Here is a 21,425-nt window from a genome sequence, read left to right on the forward strand (position 1 = left end):
GGTACCACTGAGAGATAGTTTATGCAAATACAAACAAAGAACTAGAGTTTTTAGTGAGTAAGATAGTGGCTAAGGAAGTGAAAGCTGGAGGGCTGCTTGGCCCTAACCTGGGGCAAAGGTTGGAAAGTGTGCTCTGTTCCTGACTCTAGGGTTGAAGGTCACAAGACAGCTAAATTGGCCAGGCAAGGAAGCATACAGACACAGCTGGAAGAGTTTAGAGACCCCAGAGAACCCCTGGAGGTCCAAAAGATCCCAGCAAAGGGCAAGGAAAGACTGGTGGAGCCAACAAATAAACCTGCTTTTCTTAGAAAATCACATTTTAAGAATGTGGGCCAATCCTGGCTCAGGTCTTTAATCCTCACACTCTGGAGGCAGACACGAGTGGATCTCTGAGTTCAAGTCAGGTCTACAGATGGAGTTCTTGGACAACCAGGGCTATGCAGAGAAACCCTGTCTGGGGGGGCTGGGGAGTGGGGTGGCAAAAAAGAAGTGGACTCGGTTTATACCAGGAGGGAGATGGTGAAAGTCCTGAGAGGCATTTCGGTTGCTGCCAGGCCCAGGATAGAGAGAACAGTGGGCAAGAATAAAAGGTGTCTCCATTCAAGACCTAACTGAGTTTCTGCCAAGGCTGATGTCCATTTGCACAAAGGAACCACACGCAAGTCTTTGAAAAAGGTAAGTATCAGCAAGGGTGGCCACCTCCCCACCCCACCCTAGCTCAACCCACTAAACTTCCTGACCAGTCCAAAGGTTTCCTGATGGCAGGAAAGGGCCTTTTCCAAACAGCCCCGCCTCCTCCAATCAGGGCTCAGCACTCTGGCTTTTAGAAGGCTTATAAAAGGCTTATAGAAGCCTTCTAAAGCCACATACACACACACCCAGGAGTTATTTCTCACTCGCTGAAACCCCTGGGAAAGCTTAACAGTCCTTCATTACCCTTGGTTCTGCAGCCTGCCAGCACGCTGCTGGCAACTGTGCGTAGGTTCCCTTTCCTGAGCCAGGCAGGGAATGGAGACTCAGGCTCTCAAGGGAATGACTTGCCCGACTGCGTAGTTGATTCCAAGAAAGAAAAGAAAATTGCCAAGTGGTGCCCAGCAGAAGCCCTCTAACTTGGCTCTGTATTAGAGTATCAATGATGCCTAAGAGCTTTTAAAAACAAACAAACAAACAAACAAACTAGCCTAAATTTACTTTGGAAAGTGGTAAAGTTTTGCTTTTAACATCCCTGGGGTTAGGCATGGACCACGAGGAAGCTTCATTCATCCGTAGAGGACACTGGGACAGACTCTTCAAAGAATTTGCCTTCAGGCTGTTAGAAGTTTTCTAGTATCACTGTGAACTCCCTGACAAGTTACTGGTCTCCATAACAGAAGAAATGGCCATTGAGAAAACTAGCCCTTGTGGAGACCCATCCCTGACTGGTCATTTAACACTGTTGGTGCACCTTTAATAAATAGAGCATTTTATGTGGATGCAGAGATCTAGCACTATAAAGGGGTCTAAAAGGCCTTTTCCAATCCATGCAAAATCTCTACACAAAACAAAATAGCAATCATAGATGTCAAAGTCACTCGTGAGTGACTCTTCTAGTTTCTCACAAATATTCTGTTTTAATCTCTTTTTTTTGTGCCTTCATTTCAGTGAATTCTATTAGATTTTATAAAATCTGATTGCTTCTCTTCTCCCCTTATTTGCATATGATGAATGCTACTCCCTGTTAGAAGACAGTCTCTCATTCTTGTAACGGCAGAATCCATGTACTATATGTCCATGTGTAGGCTTAGGTTTTTTCAAAACCTACTGTTAATAAGGGTTCTTACATGCTTTAAACTTCCTTCTAGCCCACCACTCACCAGATATCGTGGAAAAGAAAGGTTATTAGAATACAGGGGAAGTGGACTTATTTAGAAATAGTTCTTTGGAGCAAATCCAATCTGTGTTGTCAGGCTATCAGCAGCTCAGTTCATATCAGCGGCAGCAGCAGCTTGATCCACTCGCCATTCACAATTCTGCAACAGCGGGTCAATTCAGAAGAAGCTGCAAGGCTCTGTTGTATGCTATTTAGAAGTAGTTCCTTGGGGTGATTTCAATCTGCAATTGTCAGAATATCAGCAGTCCAGTTCAGTAGCGTCAGGATAGCAAACACGAATCAGCAGCAGTGGCACAACCCAGCAGAAACAGCCAGGCCTCCAATGAATCCACATGAATCAGCAGGAGTGACCTGGACCAGCAGGGATGCCAGATGAAGTTCTCAGTCTTGCCTCTCTCAACAAAGTGAAGATCAGTGAAGATGAAGACAATACCAACAAAGCATTGCAAAGCTAGCTATGTAAGCCAGCCATCACTGTCTGTTGAGTCCTATTTATATTCCCTCCAAACACCATGTGTCCTCCCTCGGGTCTAGCTTCAGCAAATGCCACATGAATTTGTCTTAGCAACATTCCACAAGAGTCTCTATCAGCTGACATATCCAGAAACTTCCACTTCACTCTGCCAATTGACCTGAGTCTGCAGAAGTGGCAAGAAACTGCCAGAACACCACCAGGAGTTTTTTGGTGCTTTTCTATGAAGTCACAACAAACAATGACCAGTAAGGAATGGCAAGACGTACCAATACCATCCAGCTGTCTGTTGGGTTATATTTATACTCCTTCTTAATATCATAATCCTTTCACGTGTTTGTTTTAGCAAAACATCCTTTCACCTGTCTGCTTCAGGAAAGCATTCTTTCACCTGTGTGCCCCAGCAAAATATCATTTGACATAACTGACTTTCCAAAAATGAGAAGTTTGCACTTCCTCTATGTTCTATCTAACTATTCAACTATCTCTCTTCTCTCTCTCTCTCTCCACACAAACACACACATGCACGCACGAGTGTGCACACACACACACAATCCAATAAACATTCTGGTAAATGTATCCTTCATTCTGAATTCTGTTTCTGTAGGCACGATATGACAGAGTGGTGAGTTATGAAAAAAGGAGTGGATGAGATGGTTCAGCAAGTAGAAGCACTTGGCAGTCTCAGTTCCCATGACCCAGTGACAGGCACAGGAAGGACACTGACTTCACATGCTTTTTCCTCTGGACTCGTATGCACTGTGCCACACGAGCAGACCACACAGAGAGTAGTAATAAGTAATAAAATTTAATTAATTTTAATTTAATTTTTAAAATTATTTTGGCTCATGGTTTTGATGCAAGGTTAAAGAGCCATATCCAGTGAGGGAGAGTTCTAGCATGGTACAGGACATAACAGACAGGAGCACACGTGTGCATATATGTCCTTTCTCTTTCAAGATTAAAAAGTCACTTTTTTAATCTTGGAGACTTAATCCTGATGATGTTATCAAAATCTAACCCTCCAAAGGCTTCACTTCCAAGCCCCACAGTCAAGCTAAGTCTCTATTTCTTTAATACCCTACAATGGAGATTACATCCCAATATGGTTTTTAGGAAAGACAAACCATATCCAAACCACATCAGGAAGTGATTTAACATCTGCAAAGGACTGTGTGGCATACCAGTAAGATCTTTTCTCAGAAGCAAATTGCTCTCTGCACTCATCAAATTCAATAGACATTCTCAAAATATATACCATGCCCTGCCACCAGATTCACCCACTTCCACTCCTCATAATATGTGTAATGGTCCTACATTTTGTGGGGGCGGGGGCAAATACCAGCCACCACTACCTATTACACATTGGTCTTTCTCACTGCTCCAGAGAATGTCTCTCATATAGCACAGTCTTATATTAACTAGTAAGAGTTAAGTGAGACAGGAAATAGTTAATAGGATGGTGCAGGTAATGGTGAGATAACTTGGTGCTTAATAAAGGCAGACTTGCTAACTCTGGGAACAAGAATGTCAACATGGATAACTCAGGCATGCAGGTTCTAGACAAAATTGACATGAGCCAGCGTGCAAGGCCTCAAGGGTACTTTAATTTTCCAGATAAGCGTAACAGCAGCCCTGCATGAAGATGGGTTTATGCCACAACCAATTACCTGTCGCCTCTTCTGCCACAGGGGTCCCTAAACACTTCTGTTTTCACTCATTTGATGGTTGCTTGCTGAAGGAAACAGGGCCTGGTGTCATGCAGCAGTCTTGAGCCTGGAGAAAAGCTTTTTACTGGGGTCTCTGCAGGCAGAAAACAAAGCCTGCTGGGGGTCGGGGGTAGGCACTAAAGCACTGAAGTTCAAGGACAGAGTTTTGTGGGGAAGATCAGCCATCATTCCCAGTTGTTTTGCACATTCATCAGACATGTCAAAGAGACACAAAGTTCATCTGTAAAACAGGATATCAGGCATGAAAAGTTACCCTCAAGATCTAAGTAGTTTCCTCAGAGGATACATATGGCCCCACAGGACCCAAGTCCAGGTACTGCTATGAGAACTGACTGTGGACATTTCTCACCTAGCTGAAGACTATACCAACTGAAGAAGGTGGCCTTCTTTCATATTCTATAGGCAGCCTATGGCACTCTCACCCTGGCAGGATCTTGCCTGAGTGACTGCTTAGCAGAATCATTGTTACTGTAATATGCCACTTATTGTAAGATACACCCTCACTTCAGAAGAGACTAAAATACCAGGGATGATTGTGAATGCTTGTAATTCTGGCACTTGAAAAACAAGGCAAATTTGAAGCCAGCCCAGTGGTCTGTTTACCAAGTCCCAACCCATCAAAGGCTCCCTATTGAGAGCCTGTACCAAAAGACGGGGAGGGGAGATAAAGCAAGGTAAGAAATACTTCTCAATATTGATTAAGCTGACAATAGTATGAACAATCAAAATTGTAGTGTTTTCAACTTTTTGGACAATGTTTTGGGGGGGGTTTTGTACTTTATAACATATAATTTTCACAACCTTGGAAGGGAGGCATTTGTCTTCCTTTCACAGATAAGGACTTGGAGGCCTGAGTCATCCATACTAGACAGGTGGAATCAGACTGTCTCTAGGTGCTGGTGAGGATGTGGGGTAACAGGAGCACTCTTCCACTGCTGGTAAGAGTACAAACGTATATAGCCACTATGGAAACTGCTGTGGCAGTTCCTCAGGAAGCTGACCAAAGGTCTACCTCATGTTGCAGCTGTACCACTCTTGAGCACTCACCCAAATGACTCCACACCCGACTACAGGGACAATGCTCATCTATGAACATAATAGCTAGAAATTGGAAACAGTCTAGATGTTTATTAACAGTTAAATGGACAATGAAAATGTGGTACATTTACACAATGGAATACTACTCAGCTGTTTAAGAGAAATAAAATCATGAAAATTTTAAGTAAATGGTGTTAGAAAAAAATCATCCTGAGTGAGGCAACCTAAACTCAAAGGGCAAATATGCTATGTATTCTTTTATATGTGGATGTTAGCTTTTGATAGGCATGCCATAATCTATAGGACCACAGAGATTAGGTATAGAGTAATAGACTTGGGCAGAGGGAAGTATTTCCTGAGGGAGCGAAATAGAATATATAGTTATGGAGAGATGGGGAAGGGGTGATACTGGAATGGGAGGATTAAATGGATAAGAGAAGGGAAGGCAGGGTAAGGAAGGGAAAACAGAGGCATAGCTAAAACTAAGGGTCATACAGAAACCTACTACAATAGGTGTGTGTGTGAGAGAGAGAGAGAGAGGGAGAGAGAGAGAGAGAGATCCCATAGAAATCCCTAAACAACTCAGGCTATTTCCAAATCCACTGGTTGCCCTCAGCAAACCAGGCCCTGTTGCTAAAAACAACACATACACATCTCACTGAGCACAGGGAAGTCAAGCTGGTACTTACCTAGAGCCTCCAAGCCCACTGACTAGTGTCCAGGGTACTGAATGGTACTCAGCACAGCACATGAAAACAAAGGAGAACGCCAGCCCAGCTCTGAACCCTTCCGTCCGTCTACAATGGTAACCTGCCTACTTGATACACTGCTTACAATAGTAACACAAAACTTGTGGAACAACTGCTCTCCAGTTAGATTTAAGGCCTCCATGATGAGATGGAACCCACACCTGACACTGCTCAGGTAGCCAAGAACCTGGGTCATGGACCTAGGGGAAAGTCAAATACTATTGTTCTGTTAAAAGAACAAAGCAATAAAACGGCTCCTAATAACATTCAGCTATACCCGTAGATCGGTGTCTTGCTCAGCCATCAAGCTTCTACCTGCAGTAGACGGGAAGAAATACCCAACATTGGACAATGTGCAGGGAGTAGGAGACTTTAGAACACCCAAGTGGGATGTCTCCATCAAATCCCTCCCTCACAGCTCAGAAAACCCTTTGGGAAGAGGATGTGCAAGGATTGTAAGATCCAGAGAGGAGGGAAGACACCAAGGAAACAATGCCCTGCAGAAACAGGACCAATGCACCTATGAACTCATACAAATGGTGACATCATACAAAAGTGAATAGATCCAGCCAGGAAGAGTTGCAGCATTGAGAGGAGGATGTAGGCATGATCTCCTATACCTAACCAAGAAACTATCTCCAATTGTCAAAGAAGAATTAGCTTTCACTGATCAAGTCATATTCAATATGTAAACCACACTCCAAGGCAGACCCTGTCAACTCCAAACAAACTCAGTGGTATTTGAAGAGGTTTTGGGGTGTTGTTGTCTTGTTTTGTTTTTGTCTCAACACACTTTGTCTGGACATTGGTTTTTTTTTTTTTTTTTTACATTACTGGTCTCTTGCTTATATATTACGTTTCCTGAGTTTGTGTTTTCATGAGATTTCTTTGTGTAAGTACATATGTGTTTCTCACACCTTTTCTGTGTTCTCCCACCCCATGTTTGTTTTGTTCTATTCTGGTCTGTTTGTATTTTATTTGCCTGGGTTTTTTCTAAAGAGAGAACGAGGGTGTGGAGTTGGATGGGCAGGGAGGTGGGGAGGGTCTGGGAGGAGGTGAAGGGTGGGAAACCATGATCAAAATATATTGTATGAAAAAAAAAACTATTTTTAGTTAAAAAAAAAAAAAAAAAAGCAGACTGCCCCTAGAATATAACCCCTCCAAAGAATGCCCAAGTCTTTCTGTCACTTAGGAAAAGGTCAGTGTGCTCTTCTGGTTGCCCAGAAGGTGACACAGACTCACGGAAACAAAGTTATTGAATGTGCATTGGTGGGAATGGTGCCCAGAGCTGCCACCTGCCAAATGGCTGGGACAGTGAGCTGCAGGAGACATGTCTGGCTCCCTGGGGCTTTCATCAAGGTCAGATAGCATCAAAGAGCACAAGCAAAGTTCCAAACAAGCTCTGGAAGGCTACTTACCAACAAGCAGAGATTAGTCTGCAGGGGGGCTGACCAAATACAGTGAAGCTGAGCTAGTGGAAGGGACTCCCCTGGGACCTTCATTTCCTTCACCAACATAGTGCTGGGTACATGTGCAGACAAGACTAGCTGGCCAAGTTAAAAAAAAGAAGAGTTTCCTTTGGTCATATTCTCTAAGAAAGCCCCTACGGTAGAACTAAGTATTACTATAATTCAATGCTGACCATTAGCATTGGTGGGACTGCTTAGCATTTGAACTTAGCACCCACACACCCACTCTGACTTTTTTCCCCTTAAATCTTATGTATCTCGTATACACCCAAGCATGACCTTGAACTTCAGAGCAGCCAGGTGTGGAACTCAGAGACTTGCCTGCTTCTGACTCCTAAATGCTGGGATTAAAAGAATGGCCACCACACCCTGAACAAACAGAATCCTCTTGCCTTCACCTCCAGAGCACTAATATGAAAGGCAAGCACCACCAAGACAGGTTTATGGAATTCTGAAAGTCTAAGCCAGGGCTTCCAGCAACTCGGACGATTGCTCTACCAACTGGGCTACAGTCCCAGCTCTTTATGCCTATTTTCACCAGTTTAGGAATGAAATAAGTAGATGTACCATTCACCTAGAAAAAAAGCCCAACTTCTAAGCCCAATCCCATTCAAACCTGTTTGTCACCAGCACAGAAAGTAACTGCTGTTCCTTATGGATTTCTTCATGTTGTGACTCATAAGAGATCCAAACATGTGGGCACAGGGGAAATTTTTATGAACAGAACACCAGTGGCTTATGCTCTAAGATCAGCAAAGGACCCTGTCAATAAGACAAAATGGCAACCAACAGAGTAGGAAAAGATCGTTACCAATCCTATATCTGATAGAGGACTAATATCCAATATATACAAAGAACTCAAGAAGTTAGACTCCAGAGAATCAAATAACCCTAGTAAAAATGGGGTACAGACAAAGCTAAATTCTCAACTGGAGAATATCGAATGGCTGAAAAGCACCTAAAGAATGTTCAACATCCTTAGTCATCAAGGAAATGCAAATCAAAACAACCCTGACCTCACACCAGTCAGAATAGCTAAAGTCAAAAACAGCAGATGCTGGCTAGGATGTGGAGAAAGAGAAAGAGAAACACTCCTTCATTGTTGGTGGGATTGCAAGCTGGTACAAATACTCTGGAAATCAGTCTGGCAGTTCCTTAGAAAATTGAACATAGTATTACCCAAGGACCCAGCTATACCACTTCTGGGCATATATCCAGAAGATGCTCCAACATATAACAAGAACACATGCTCCACTATGTTCATAGCAGCCTTATTTATAATAGCCAGAAGCTGGAAAGAACCCAGATGTCCCTCAGCAAAGGAATGGATACAGAAATTGTGGTACATTTACACAATGGAGTACTACTCAGTCATTACAATGACTTCATGAAATTCACAGGCAAATGGATGGAACTAGAAAATATCACCCTGAGTGAGGTAACCCAGTCACAAAAGAACGTACACCATACACGGTATGCACTCACTGATAAGTGGATATTAGCCCAAAAGTTCAGAATACCTAAGATACAATTCACAGACCATGTGAAGCTCAAGAAGAAGGAAGACCAAAGTGTGGATGCTTCTTTGATCCTTCTTAGAAGGAGGAACAAAATACTCACGGGAGCAAATATGGAGACAAAATGTGGAGCAGAGACTGAAGGAAAGGCCATCCAGAGACTACCCCACCTGGGGATCCATCCCATATACAGCCAACAAGCCCAGCCACTATTGCAGATGACAAGAAATGCTTGCTGACAGGAGCCTTATTTAGCTGTCTCCTCAGATACTCAGCCCGAGCCTTACAAATACAGAGGTGGATGCTCACAGCCAACCATTGGACTGAGCATGGGGTCCCCAATGGAGGAGTTAGAGAAAGGACTGAAGGAGATTAAGGGGTTTGCAACCCCATAGGAAGAACAGTATCAACCAACCAGACCTCTTCACCACCCCCTACAGCTCCCAGGGACTAAACCACCACCAAAAGAGTACACATGGAGGGACCCATGGCTCCAGCCACATATGTAGCAGTGTATGGCCTTGTCAGTCATCAATGGGAGGAGCGGCCCTTGGACCTGAGGGGGTTCAATGCTCCAGTGTAAGGGATGACAGAGTGGAGAGGCAGGAGTGAGTGAATAGGTAGGGGAGCACCCTCATAGAAGGGGGGTGCTGGGATAGGAGGTTTCCAGAGGGGAAACCGGGAAAGGGAATAACATTTAAAATGTAAATAAATATAATATCCAATCCCAAGACAGGTTTTCGGACTCTCCTGGGGAATCTTATTTTTAAAAATGCCCGTTGGTGTACCTCCCTTCCGAAGACTACTTAAACAGGTAACAAATTACATTTGTGTCCTAAAGCTGCCTTTCTATTCTGTTGAAGGGTTCTAGGTGATTCTTCTAAGCCAAGAAGCTTAGGAAACCCTGCCTGGAAACACTTCCTGTTTCCAAGGCTGGAGAACTGTAGAAATAGGAGACACTTAGGTTAGCAAATGCAGACTTGCAAATTAGCTCCTCAAAACAGATACTCAAAAGGTTCTTCCTTCTTATTAATCTCTCTAAGGAATAGAAAACAAAAGCCCAGGCTTTTTCTTATGTTTACGGCTACTGCATGTAAGACACTCCTGAGGTCTTCTTTCAGAAACCCTGGGGTTAGTTCCCAGGCCACATGGCAGCTCACAGCCAAGGAATCTGGCCTCCATGGGCATCAGGCCTACAAGTGGTACATGAACGTACATGAAAGCAAAACATCCTCACACGTAGAAATAGATCTTTTTCAAAGAGAAAATGCACTGGGTTGTGGTGGTGCACGCCTTTAATCCCAGCACTTGGGAGGCAGAGGCAGGTGGATTTCTGAGTTCAAGGCCAGCCTGGTCTACAGGGTGAGTTCCAGGACAGCCAGGGCTACACAGAGAAACCCTGTCTGGAACGAGAGAGAGAGAGAGAGAGAGAGAGAGAGAGAGAGAGAGAGAGAGAGAGAGAAAACTCAAGAACTGCCGAAGCCCTCCCCTGAAAGCCAGGTAAGGTAGGCAGGATAGTTTCCCAAATGCTGAGACTAAAAACCAAAGAACACAGAAGTTCGCTCAAGAGTCCAATGTGGATGGGGCTTAGTGAGCTAAAGAGAAAGGAAGAAGTCTGTAACTGTTATTTGAGCCAATCTAGTGTCAGTTTAGGAATGTTATTTTAGGCCTTTTACAATCATCAGCCTTTAAGCAGAGGAATTAAACTAAGTGTTCACAGTCAGGGAAGTGACAAAGAAGCTGTGGTATACAGTGACAATGAAATACAATGCAAGTATTAAAAATGAAATCCCATCATTTGTGGCAACATGCATGAGCCTGGGGGGGGGGGGGAATGATGTTAAACAAAATAACCCAGACACAGAAGCACAACACCCACATGTTCTCACTCATACACAGAAATGAAAAAGATGATCTCATAAATGTGGAAATAGTGCCTGATCACCTAGCAGTGACACATGCCTTTAATCCCGGCAATGGGAGAGAAAGGCACTCAGATCTCTGAGTTCAAGGCCATTCTGTTCTACAGAGCAAGTTCCAGGATAGCCAGGACCACACAGAGAAACCCTTCCTTGAAAAACAAAAGTGAAGAAACTAACAAAAAATGGAACTCTCAATAGGCAAGGGGAGTGAAGGGGAAAGTTAATTGTGTACAAACTGGGTCAGGCAGAAGAAGTTCCAACATCAAACACCTGGTGACAGTCACATACTAAAAAAAGAGGCTGAACATCGTAGTGCAGGCTTATAACTCTAGCACTTGAGAGGCTGAGGCAGGAGGATCAGGACTTTCAGGCAAGCCTAGACTACAGCAAGATTCTGTCTCAAAATCTTAACAGGGGATGGGGTGGTCTTGGAAGAAAAGGTAGGACGATGGCTCAGTCAGTAAAGTGCTTATCTTATAAACATGAGAACCCGTGGATGATCACCAGGGTTCGCTTTTTAAAGCCAAGCATAGTGGCTCAGGCTTTCAACCCCAACATTAGAGAGGTAGATACGTAGAACAATGGAAGTTGTCCTTTGGCCTCCATGAGCACAAAACACAGAGGCACAGACAAACCCAGTCTCCAACACACACAATAGAAAAATACCAATTGCACTTCTACTTAATGATTTGTGGCCAACTAATTGTGAAGGCCAACTTTACAAGAAAGGGTTTTGACTTCTGCACAAACCCAAGCATAGCCGCTCTACCCTTGTGAGCATTATTAAAATAACTCCTGACTCGTGTTGATCAATGTCAATATTCACAAGGGTCCCCATTTCAGCTCATTACATGCAGATTCTTGGGCCTGAAATTTTAATTCTTTCATTACTTCTGGGCCGAGGCCAGGGGCATCTCACATTGGGGACCCATATCTAAGATTCTTCATCAATAAAACCTGTGTACATCTTACCATCCTTCCCATCCACTTGCACTCCAAGGGAGCCACTGTTATGTTAATACACCATTGTCTAGGTAACTCAAAGAGTTCCAAGTTTCAAGAAAATTAGGTGGATTGCCAGCCATGATTTATGACATGGAGTCATGCGCTGGGCTAGGTGGATCGGCTTCCCCTTGCGGAGTATCTTCCACGGCAGGTGTTAGCACTGTAAGCGAACCTCCAGCCCAGGAACAAAGCTAAGCCACAGAACTCAAGGAAGAATAGTCTTCTAGGAACTGGAATTCTGGGAAAGCCAGTTGACTTCCTGTGTTCTCCTTCACTTGACTCCGTACATCTGGGCTGCTGTTTGGAGTTCCCATCGTCCTGATGGCAGGAACAGAATTAATTGAATTAGTTGCTTTTCCATTTTCATTTGCACAAACCCACTCGGCGTGTAATTCCACAAAGTCTGCGTTTCTGAAAGCCCTCTATTTTAAAGGGAAAATCCCTAGATAAACAAACCACTCACACATACACACACACACATCCCATTGCTAGTTCCAAAGATGGATAAGCTAAATGAAGTTTTGTACAATAGCTTCCATCATCATTTCTAAAACAAATATTTTTTCAAAATCTCTTAATTCTATGATAATCTCTTGTAATGTATGTTTGCCATATTATTTACGATTACCCAATTCTGCAGTGTAAAATTAAGAGAAGCAAATAAGAAGAGATGAAATTAAACACAGAAGCAAGTAGCTTAGAAGATGCATTAGAACACAGATAAAAAGACAGAGTGATGTATCTGCCAAATGCAGACAGCAAGGGATATGATGATCAACAGGCACCATGCATCCCTCTACCCAGTAACAGACATCTTTCCTTCTTTCCTTTTTTCCTTCATTTCTTCTTTCTTTCTTCCTTTCTTTCTTTCTTTCTTTCTTTCCTTCTTTCTTTCTTTCTTTTCTTTCTTTTCTTTCTTTCTTTCCTTCCTCTCCCCTCTCTTTCCTCCCTCCCTCCCTTCTTGCCTCCCTCCCTCCTTTCTTTCTTTCTTTCTTTCTTTCTTTCTTTCTTTCTTTCTTTCTTTCTTTCTTTCTTTGACATAGCATCTATGATGGCCCAAGCTGGCCTTCCCCTCACTGAGTACCTGAATGGTGACCTTGAACTAGTCTCTCCTGCCTACAGAATGTAGTTGTCTCCAATGATAGGAGACTTTCAAACAATATTCTGTGAGGTCTCCTTTGGCTCCTATGGTGATATCCATTCTGGCCAGGCTATCCCTTTCTACCCAAGAAAGACTGTGGCTACCTATTTTGTTTATTTTGGCAGCTATAGATGTTGGTCAGGGGTACTGTCAAATGTAGCTCTGGTAGAGCAATAGTGAATCCTGATCCCAGAGGACTTGTCTGTTAAGTGTCCCGCTCAAACCATACTTGTGATGGTTTGGTTGAAAGTATCCCCCGTAGGTCCATAGGTAGTGGCACTATTAGGAGGTATGGCCTTGTTGGAGAATGTCTGGCCTTGTTGGAGGAAGCAGGTCTCAGTTCTCTTTCTGCTGCCTGCAGACTGTAGAAGTCTCGGGCTGGAGAGATGGCTCAGTGGTTAAGAGCACTGACTACTCTTCCAGAGGTCCTGAGTTCAATTCCTAGCAACCACACGGTGGTTCACAACCATCTGCGATGGGATCCGATGCCCTCTTCTGGCGTGTCTGAAGATGGCAACAGCAATAACATACTCACATATATAAAATAAATAAATCTTTTAAAAAAAGTCTCTGGGAGGAAGGTATAGGGGACTTTCGGGATAGCGTTTGAAATGTAAGTAAAGAAAATATCTAATAAAAAAATTGTTCTCTGGGACAAAAAAAGTCTCAGCTCCATCTCCAGAACGCCATGCTTCTCACCACAACAATAATGGGCTAAGCCTCTGAACCGTAAGCCGGCCCTAGTTAAATGTTTTCCTTTATAAGAGTTGCCATGATCGTAGTGACTCTTCAGAGCTATAAAAATCCTAACTAAAACAATACCTCTGGTCCTGATAAATATACCATCACTGGGGATATTAGTGTGATCAAAAGAAGAGAGAAGAAGAAGCTATAAAGGTTTCTGGAATTTGGATGGCATACCCTCCAGGGAGTGGGTAACCCGTTCCGGCTCTCCCTCCCTTATTAGCTGTGCATGACTGCTTCAGTGAACTGCGAGACCTGAGAGAATCTTCATCTGGTGTGAACATTGCAGGATGCAAGTAACATGTTACCTTGCCTACTAGTACATTGCAGAGCTACTGGGACAATTACGGTAATTCCCCATTCAACCATCTCTTATATTTAAACTTTAGAAACCTTGTTTTGTTGTTGTTGCTATTGTTTTTGCTTTTGCTTTTGTTTTTGTGTAGGATTCAACCTGGGGTCTTTTTTAAAAATAATTTATTTATTTTTATTTTATGTTCATTGGTGTTTGAGCTACATGTCTATGTGAAAGTGTCAGGTATCCTGGAACTGGAGTTACAGACAGTTGTGAGCTGTCATATGGGTGCTGGGAATTGAACCTGGACCCTCTGAAAGAGCAGACAACAGCTGAGACATCTCTCCGACCCCTCAACCTAGGGTATTAGCATATATGAGGCAGGCCTCTATTATGAGCTGCACCCACAACCCTAAAGGTTAATTTAAGGTCTATCAGTAAAGACTACTATAAGCATTACAACCTTATTAATATTAATATTCTAAGTGTTCTTCCTGATCAGGAATCTCCAGGCAGTGAGCAGCTGAAGACTTGCAACCAGTATCATCACAGCAGAGAATATCTTCTCCAGGGACTCTAGACCTCGCCTCCCATCTGAATCTGCAGTTAGCACTGGAAGACCTGAGAGTACATATGTACACGCGTGTAGTATGTAGATGTAGGTGTACTTGAAGGTACTGACATTTGGTTGGCATCCCTTCAGATGCTTCACTACGTTCCTTTTAGAGACAGGGCCTCTCACTGAACCTGAGGATTACTCTTTCAGCTAGCTACGTTGGCTGGCCTTCAAGAAAGAGCAGACAACAGCTGAGACATCTCTGTTCTGGTCACCAACCTTTCTACACCTGCTTAGTTGAGTTGCAAGCATGTGCCACCATGCTGACCTTGTGTGCAGGGACTGGGTGTCCAAATCAGAGCCTCATGCTTGTACACCTATTGATACTTCTCTCCAACACCTTTACAAATGTTTGTTTGTTTTTGAGATGGAGAATCTCACCATCTAACACTGAATGACTTGGAACTTGATGTGTAGACCAAGAAGGCCTGAAATTCACAGAGATCCCCCAACCCCTGTCCCTTCCTCTACTGGAAGATTTCCTGACCTGACCATGGGGGGCAGGGGGATCTGAATCTGAATAAGCTTATTTACTTAGGTTCATTGAAAGTATGTGTCTGTTATTTTATTGTAACAAAGAACCCCAGAACTTCCTGTTCACACTAGCACTGGCTCTCTCCATTTCCATGATCTGGGACTCAAAGGCAGCTTGCTGGGTAGTCTCTCAGGAGGCCACACAGCAATGGTTGCAGTGATCTGGGGATTAGAGCCTCTCTGTGCAGCCATTTGGGCATCGTCGTGATACTGAGCCTGGCTGTTGGTTATGGTAGCCTCTCAAGAATCAGATACTGACGCCCACCACCAGGTTCTGTTCAGTAGCAGTGATTGAGGAAGTCTGGCATACTCCAGGGGATGGGAGAGATGGCTTTGCCACATCATTTGTGGTCCTGTTGAAATTTTTCCATGGGCTGTGATGTAGCTCAATTGGCAGAGTGCTTGCCTAGTGTTCATGAGGTCCTGGATTCAGTCTATAACCCCGAGTAAATCAGATGTGATGGCACACGCCTGTGATCCCAGCACTCAAGAGGTAGAGGCAGGAAATTTAGAAGTTCAAAGTTATCTTTGGCTCTCTAGCAAGTAGGAGACTTGCCTAAAATACATTTGCCCCCATATCTAATCAATTAAGTTAGTTAAAAACAAAAAGTGCCACAAAGATGAGTGCATTGGTGAGCGAAGTTCCTGCCGTGAAGGCAAAGAACCTCAGTATGACCCCTAAAACCCAGGACACAGAGAGAGTAGACTGACTCTCAGGAGCTACCCTCTCAACTCCATAGGTGCTTTATGGCACTTGTGGCTTTGTGTTTTACACACACACACACACACACACACACACACATGCACACACGCACATGCACACACACACAAAATTAAAAACCTCAGTTGGTCACCTATTTGACCCTGAGTTTCCTGGGCGAAAGGATATGTTTCATCCCTTCCATTTGTTACACTAAAATCCATCAGTATTCTTCCCATGGCAGCCAGCCCTAAGCAAAGCAGATGCTGTTGAAGCTGGTGGGATGGAGAAGGCAGCTGGCTGGGACAAACCTGGGTGTGGCCAAAGAGATGTGCCAGGTGTGAGGATAAACTATGGTGACCTTGGAGGAACACTGAGGACTCTTGGCCACAGGAGGCACTGTATCCAGTTTCCCTTGAAGCCATATGAGCTCCAGATTCTAAGACCTGATTTTTCAAGAGAAACTAGGAATGTATATCCATCCGTATAATGCTGAATTTCTGTTTCAGCAACTAACTCAAACTTTTACAAAACACCATGAAAAAGAAATATGCCTAGCCAGGCGGTGGTGGCGCACACCTTTAATCCCAGTACTTGGGGAGGCAAAGGCAGGTGGATTTCTGAGTTCGAGGCCAGCCTGGTCTACAAAGTGAGTTCGAGGCCAGCCAGGGCTACACAGAGAAACCCTGTCTCGAAAAACAAACAAACAAACAAAAAAAAAAAAAGAAATATGCCAATAGGCCTAATTTAATCCAAGTGTGACATTTTTGCCACATCTCAACAACAACAACAAAAAAAAGAAAGAAAGAAAGAAAGAAAGAAAGAAAGAACAAAAGATTAAAACTTTGAAGATTTCTGGATGATGTCAGCAAAAATATCAGAGTGGGTTTTAGATGTAAATGGCAAAATAACAATTTCATTAAGGATTGAAAAATGAAAGTTTCATGCATAGATATCAAATAGACAAAAAAAAGGTGTTCACATAAAGTAATAAAAGCACAGATAAAATTCAGGTTGAAAGCTCTATTATCTTAATGGTGGGAAGAACATGAACACTGATAGATTCGACATTTTTAAATGATGTTAGTGCTTTTTATAAAGCTTAAAAACAAAATCTTGAACTTCCCATCAAGACAAGACTACAAGCTGCCTTCTTCTGCCTTCTTTGTGTGGCGTGGTAAAGATAAGATTCTGAAGAGGGAAGGAGAGAAAGAGCTTTGAAAACCCACACAAGGATGGTTAGGGCAGCGAGGAAGCAGAGAAATAGGAAAAGGCCAACAGTTCACGGGGGGGGGGGGGGGGGGGGGGATAGGCGGTCCTCCCACAGGACAGCCCACAGCCCTCACAAGCCTCCAATCAGGCTGCAGGTCTTGCTGAGACAAGGAAGTACTCCAGAAGAATGGGTCACCAATAGAGTGTCCCTCAGCTCAGAGCAACTGTGGCCCTGGTCCATCTTGAGAGAGAATCTATTGTTCAAAACTGAGCTCTTCCTGTCAGTTGGGAACAGAGAAAAAGCACAAGAGCATGAAGTTTACCTGCCACGGCCCTAGGTGAGAATCAGCTCTGGGAGACAGTTTAGGAGAACTAGAGGGCACCACCCAGACAAGTCTAAAGGTGCAGGTAGCTTGGCGCAGGCCCTGAGGTGCTCGTATGCAGAGGGTACACTGCCCTCATGGCCCGACAGTAAATCATCTCACTGAAGAACAACTATCTGAGGTCCAGAGGTGGATCAACTATGGAGCTATCTATCTGAGGATGGGTTCACCGTTACCATGACAACTCTAAAGGGCCTGTGTATGACCTGATACCCACAGCTGCATCCCTACAGGGTAATTAATGCTTGCTGGGTTTGAGAAGTATGAAGACCCATCTGCCTGCATACATGTCTGCAGTGTTTGTTTTCTCCCGTCCCAATGCCCGTGGAGGATGCAGACACCCCTCAACTAGAACATTAGCCACTATGGAGAGTATAAACAATGGTGTGTCAGGATGAGAGACTCTGCTCAGATCACAAAGGTAGATGTGGCCAAACAAGGCCCCCAGTACACAAAGATGAGAAACTAGACAACATGTCTGGTGGACACTGGACACTTCTCCAATACAGGCTCAGCACCAACAATCTTTTTTTTCTTTTCTTTTCTGTTCTGTTCTGTTCTTTTCTTTTCTTTGACACCAGTGTTTTCACTGTTTTAAATTTTTCCCCAGGGATATCAACCAAACATAGCATAGCAAGATAAGATTAGGTATACACCCTCTTCTCAAGGCTGGATGAAGCAATCCAGTAGGAGGAAAAGGGTCCCAAAAGCAGGCAGAATAGTCAGAGACAACCCCACCTCCCACTGTTAGGAGTCCAACAAAAATATCAAGTTACACAACCAGAACATATGCAGATGGCCTAGGTCAGACTGATGCATGCTCCCTGGGTGGTGAGTCAGTCTCTGCAAGACCTTGTGAGCCCCAATGACCAAACCAAATCTACGAGCCTATGGAAGCACACAACAGTTAATGCAAAGATTCATAGCTGGTCAGAGTTCTGAGAACAAGTGACTCCTGTGTGCTCAGACCTGAATGAGGACACCTGCCCCACCCCTCCAAGGCTCAGATACTATTGCAGAAGAAGGAGTGAAGAGATGTTAAGGGCTTGAGGACGAGAGGAAGTGCTGTGAAAGTGCTATCTTCTGGGCTGTTCAGCCCATGAACGAACAGCAGCAGTGGCATGTGTGACTCTGGATCCTGAGAAGCTATAAGCAGTTAAAGTGCATAGCAGGAAGGGAAATCACATTCCTCACTGATGTAGCCACAGGTGCACCCCCACTCAAATAACCTACTGCCTATGCTACAGTAGACAGCTATAACTAAATGAAATGGGTCACAAAAATGTCAGAGGGGGTGACAGATGGCGTTGGGGAGGCTTTGATCAAAGAACATTATATATGTATATAACTGCGAAAGAATGAAAAATTAAAAGAGACCAACACAAAGATAAACAGCCAATAAATATTTGGAAAAGTACACAATATTCTTAACTATCAAGAGCATGTGAATTAAAACTGCTTTGACATCCCATCTCATCCCAGGCAGTATGGCCATCATCAAGAAAAGCAAGAAACTCCACTGTGTAGCTTGTGCCTATGATACCAGCACTGGAGAAGCTGAGCCGAGAGGAATTTTGCAAGTTTGAGGCCAGTCTGGGCTTCAGAGTAAGACCCTGTCTTAAAAAATAAAACAAAACCATATGGCAGGTAAGATGGCTCAGTGGATAAAGGCACTTGCTGCCAAGTCTGACCATCTAGGTTCAATCCTCAGAACTGCACACTAAAGAAAGAAAACCAGACTCCCACAAGTTTCCTCTGACCTCTACTCCCACACTGCAGCATGTGCATATCCTCACACACAACCACAACCACCAAAGGAATATAACTGAAAATTAAAAAAAATAATAACGATATTTGCGAGAAGACATCAATAAGGACACAGAGCCATGTTTGTTGTCCAGCCTAGCTTGCTACTGATGTGTTTATAAAAAGATAAAGAAAGAAAATGTTCTATGGGGGTGTAGTGAGGGATGGGGGAAGGGAGTGTTTCAGCGGGCCCATGCCAAGGCATCCCTTCCTCCTGAGGGACCAGCCACATGATGGTATAGTATAGAATAGAGTTTATTCAGGGCATGGGGAGGGGAGTTAAGAGGGTAGTAGAGGCAGAGAAAGGGACAGGGGACAGGGGAGGGGGGAGGGAGAGGACGGGGAAGGGGGGGAAGGGGGGAGGGGAAGAGGGAAGGGTGAAGGGAGAAGGGGGAAGGGGAGAGGGGGAGGGGGGAGAAGAGAAGAGAAGAGAAGAGAAGAGAAGAGAAGAGAAGAGAAGAGAAGAGAAGAGAAGAGAAGTAGAGGCCAGCCATGGCCATGAGCATGAGGTGAGAGAGGTGTGGAAAGGGAATGGGAATTGGAGAGGAAGAGCAAGAGAGAAGCAAGAGAACAAGAGAGGGAGGAAGGGGACAAGCAGCCCCTTTTATAGTGGGTCAAGCCTACCTGGCTATTGTCAGATAACTGTGGGGTGGAACTTAGACAGAATGCTAACAGCTGCTTCTGATCATTCGCAGTTAGATCTATGAGTGCTGGGATATGGCTTAGTGTAAGAGGGCTCACCTGGCATAGGCAAGGCCCCAGGTTCCCCAGTATTAAGCAATTAATTCAAATATTTGCTTTTAGCTTGGTGTGGTGGTGCATGCCGGTAGTCCCAGCACTTCAGAGGTGGGGACAAGAAGATCAAGACATCAAAGTAGCTTCAGTTATGTAATGAGTTTGAGGCCAGTCTGCACTATTCAAGAACCTATCCCAAAAAAGCAAAAGTAAATAAGCCTTAAAGACTGGGGCAGTAGGTTAGTGGTAGAGCACTTACGGGCATGTGGGAGGCTCTAGGTTCTCAGCACTGAAAAAGAAAGTATAAGAGCTATCAATACTCCTAACTGGTCACCATCCCCACCCCCCACCTTTTAATACTCCTAACTGGCCACCATCCCCACCCCTACCTTTTTTTTATTCTGTTGTAAGTCTACTGTTCACAACTGGGAAACAGAAATGACGGTGTGCCCTGAAAAGTCTTTTGAATTTAAATAAGAAACCCATTATGACTGGTGTTCTATAAATGAGGCACAGTGGGTGTGGGTACTTGCCTTAACAAGGTGCAAAAACTTTCACAGGTGAAATCTTGATATTCAAACCAAGGGGATATTGGTGAGTTCAAGAGTTCTTGATTCAAATATTAGCCTTTGGCCTTAGACAATTATGATACTTTTCTCAACATTTTACTTTGTAAAATAAAGATAATTGGGTAAATGTCCTGGTTAGGTTTGGTTTTTTTGTTTGTTTTGTTTGTTTGTTTGTTTTTGTTTTTGTTTTTGTTTTTGTTTTTTTGTCTGCTTGTTATAAGCCAGAGTTATCTGAGAAGGGAAACCTCAGTTGAGAAAATGCCTCATCAGATTGCCTGTGGGCAAATCTATAGGGCATTTTCTTGGTTAATAATTGATGTGGGAGGACTCAGCTCACTATTACAATCCCTGGGCAGGTAGGTAGTCCTTGGTGGTATAAGAAAGGCTTACAGGCTGGAGAGATGGTTAACAGCATTTGTTGCTCTTCGGAGGACCTGAGTTCCATTCCCATGACAGCTCACACCTGCCTACAACTCCAGTTCCAGGAGAGCCAACACCCTCACACAGACATAAATGCAGGGAAACACCAAGGCACGGAAAATAAACATAGGAGGGAGGGAAGGAAGGAAGGGAAGGAAGGGAGGGAAGGAAGAGAGGGAGAAAGGGAGGAAGGGAGGAAGGGAGGAAGGGAGGAAGGGAGGAAGGGAGGAAGGGAGGAAGGGAGGAAGGGAGGAAGGGAGGAAGGGAGGAAGGGAGGAAGGGAGGAAGGGAGGAAGGGAGGAAGGGAGGAAGGGAGGAAGCTAACCAAGCCAGCAAACAGAGTTCTTCTATGGTCTCTGCTTCAGTTCCTGCCTTGACTTCCCTCAAAAATGGACTAAGATCAGGATGTGTAAGCCAAATAAATACTTTGCATTCCACATTGTTTTTGGTCATGGTGTTTGTCTTAGTTAGGGTTTTACTACTATGAATAGACACCAT

Source organism: Mus musculus, chromosome 14 (genome assembly GCF_000001635.26).
Source record: "Mus musculus strain C57BL/6J chromosome 14, GRCm38.p6 C57BL/6J".
NCBI classification, from domain to species: Eukaryota; Metazoa; Chordata; class Mammalia; order Rodentia; family Muridae; genus Mus; species Mus musculus.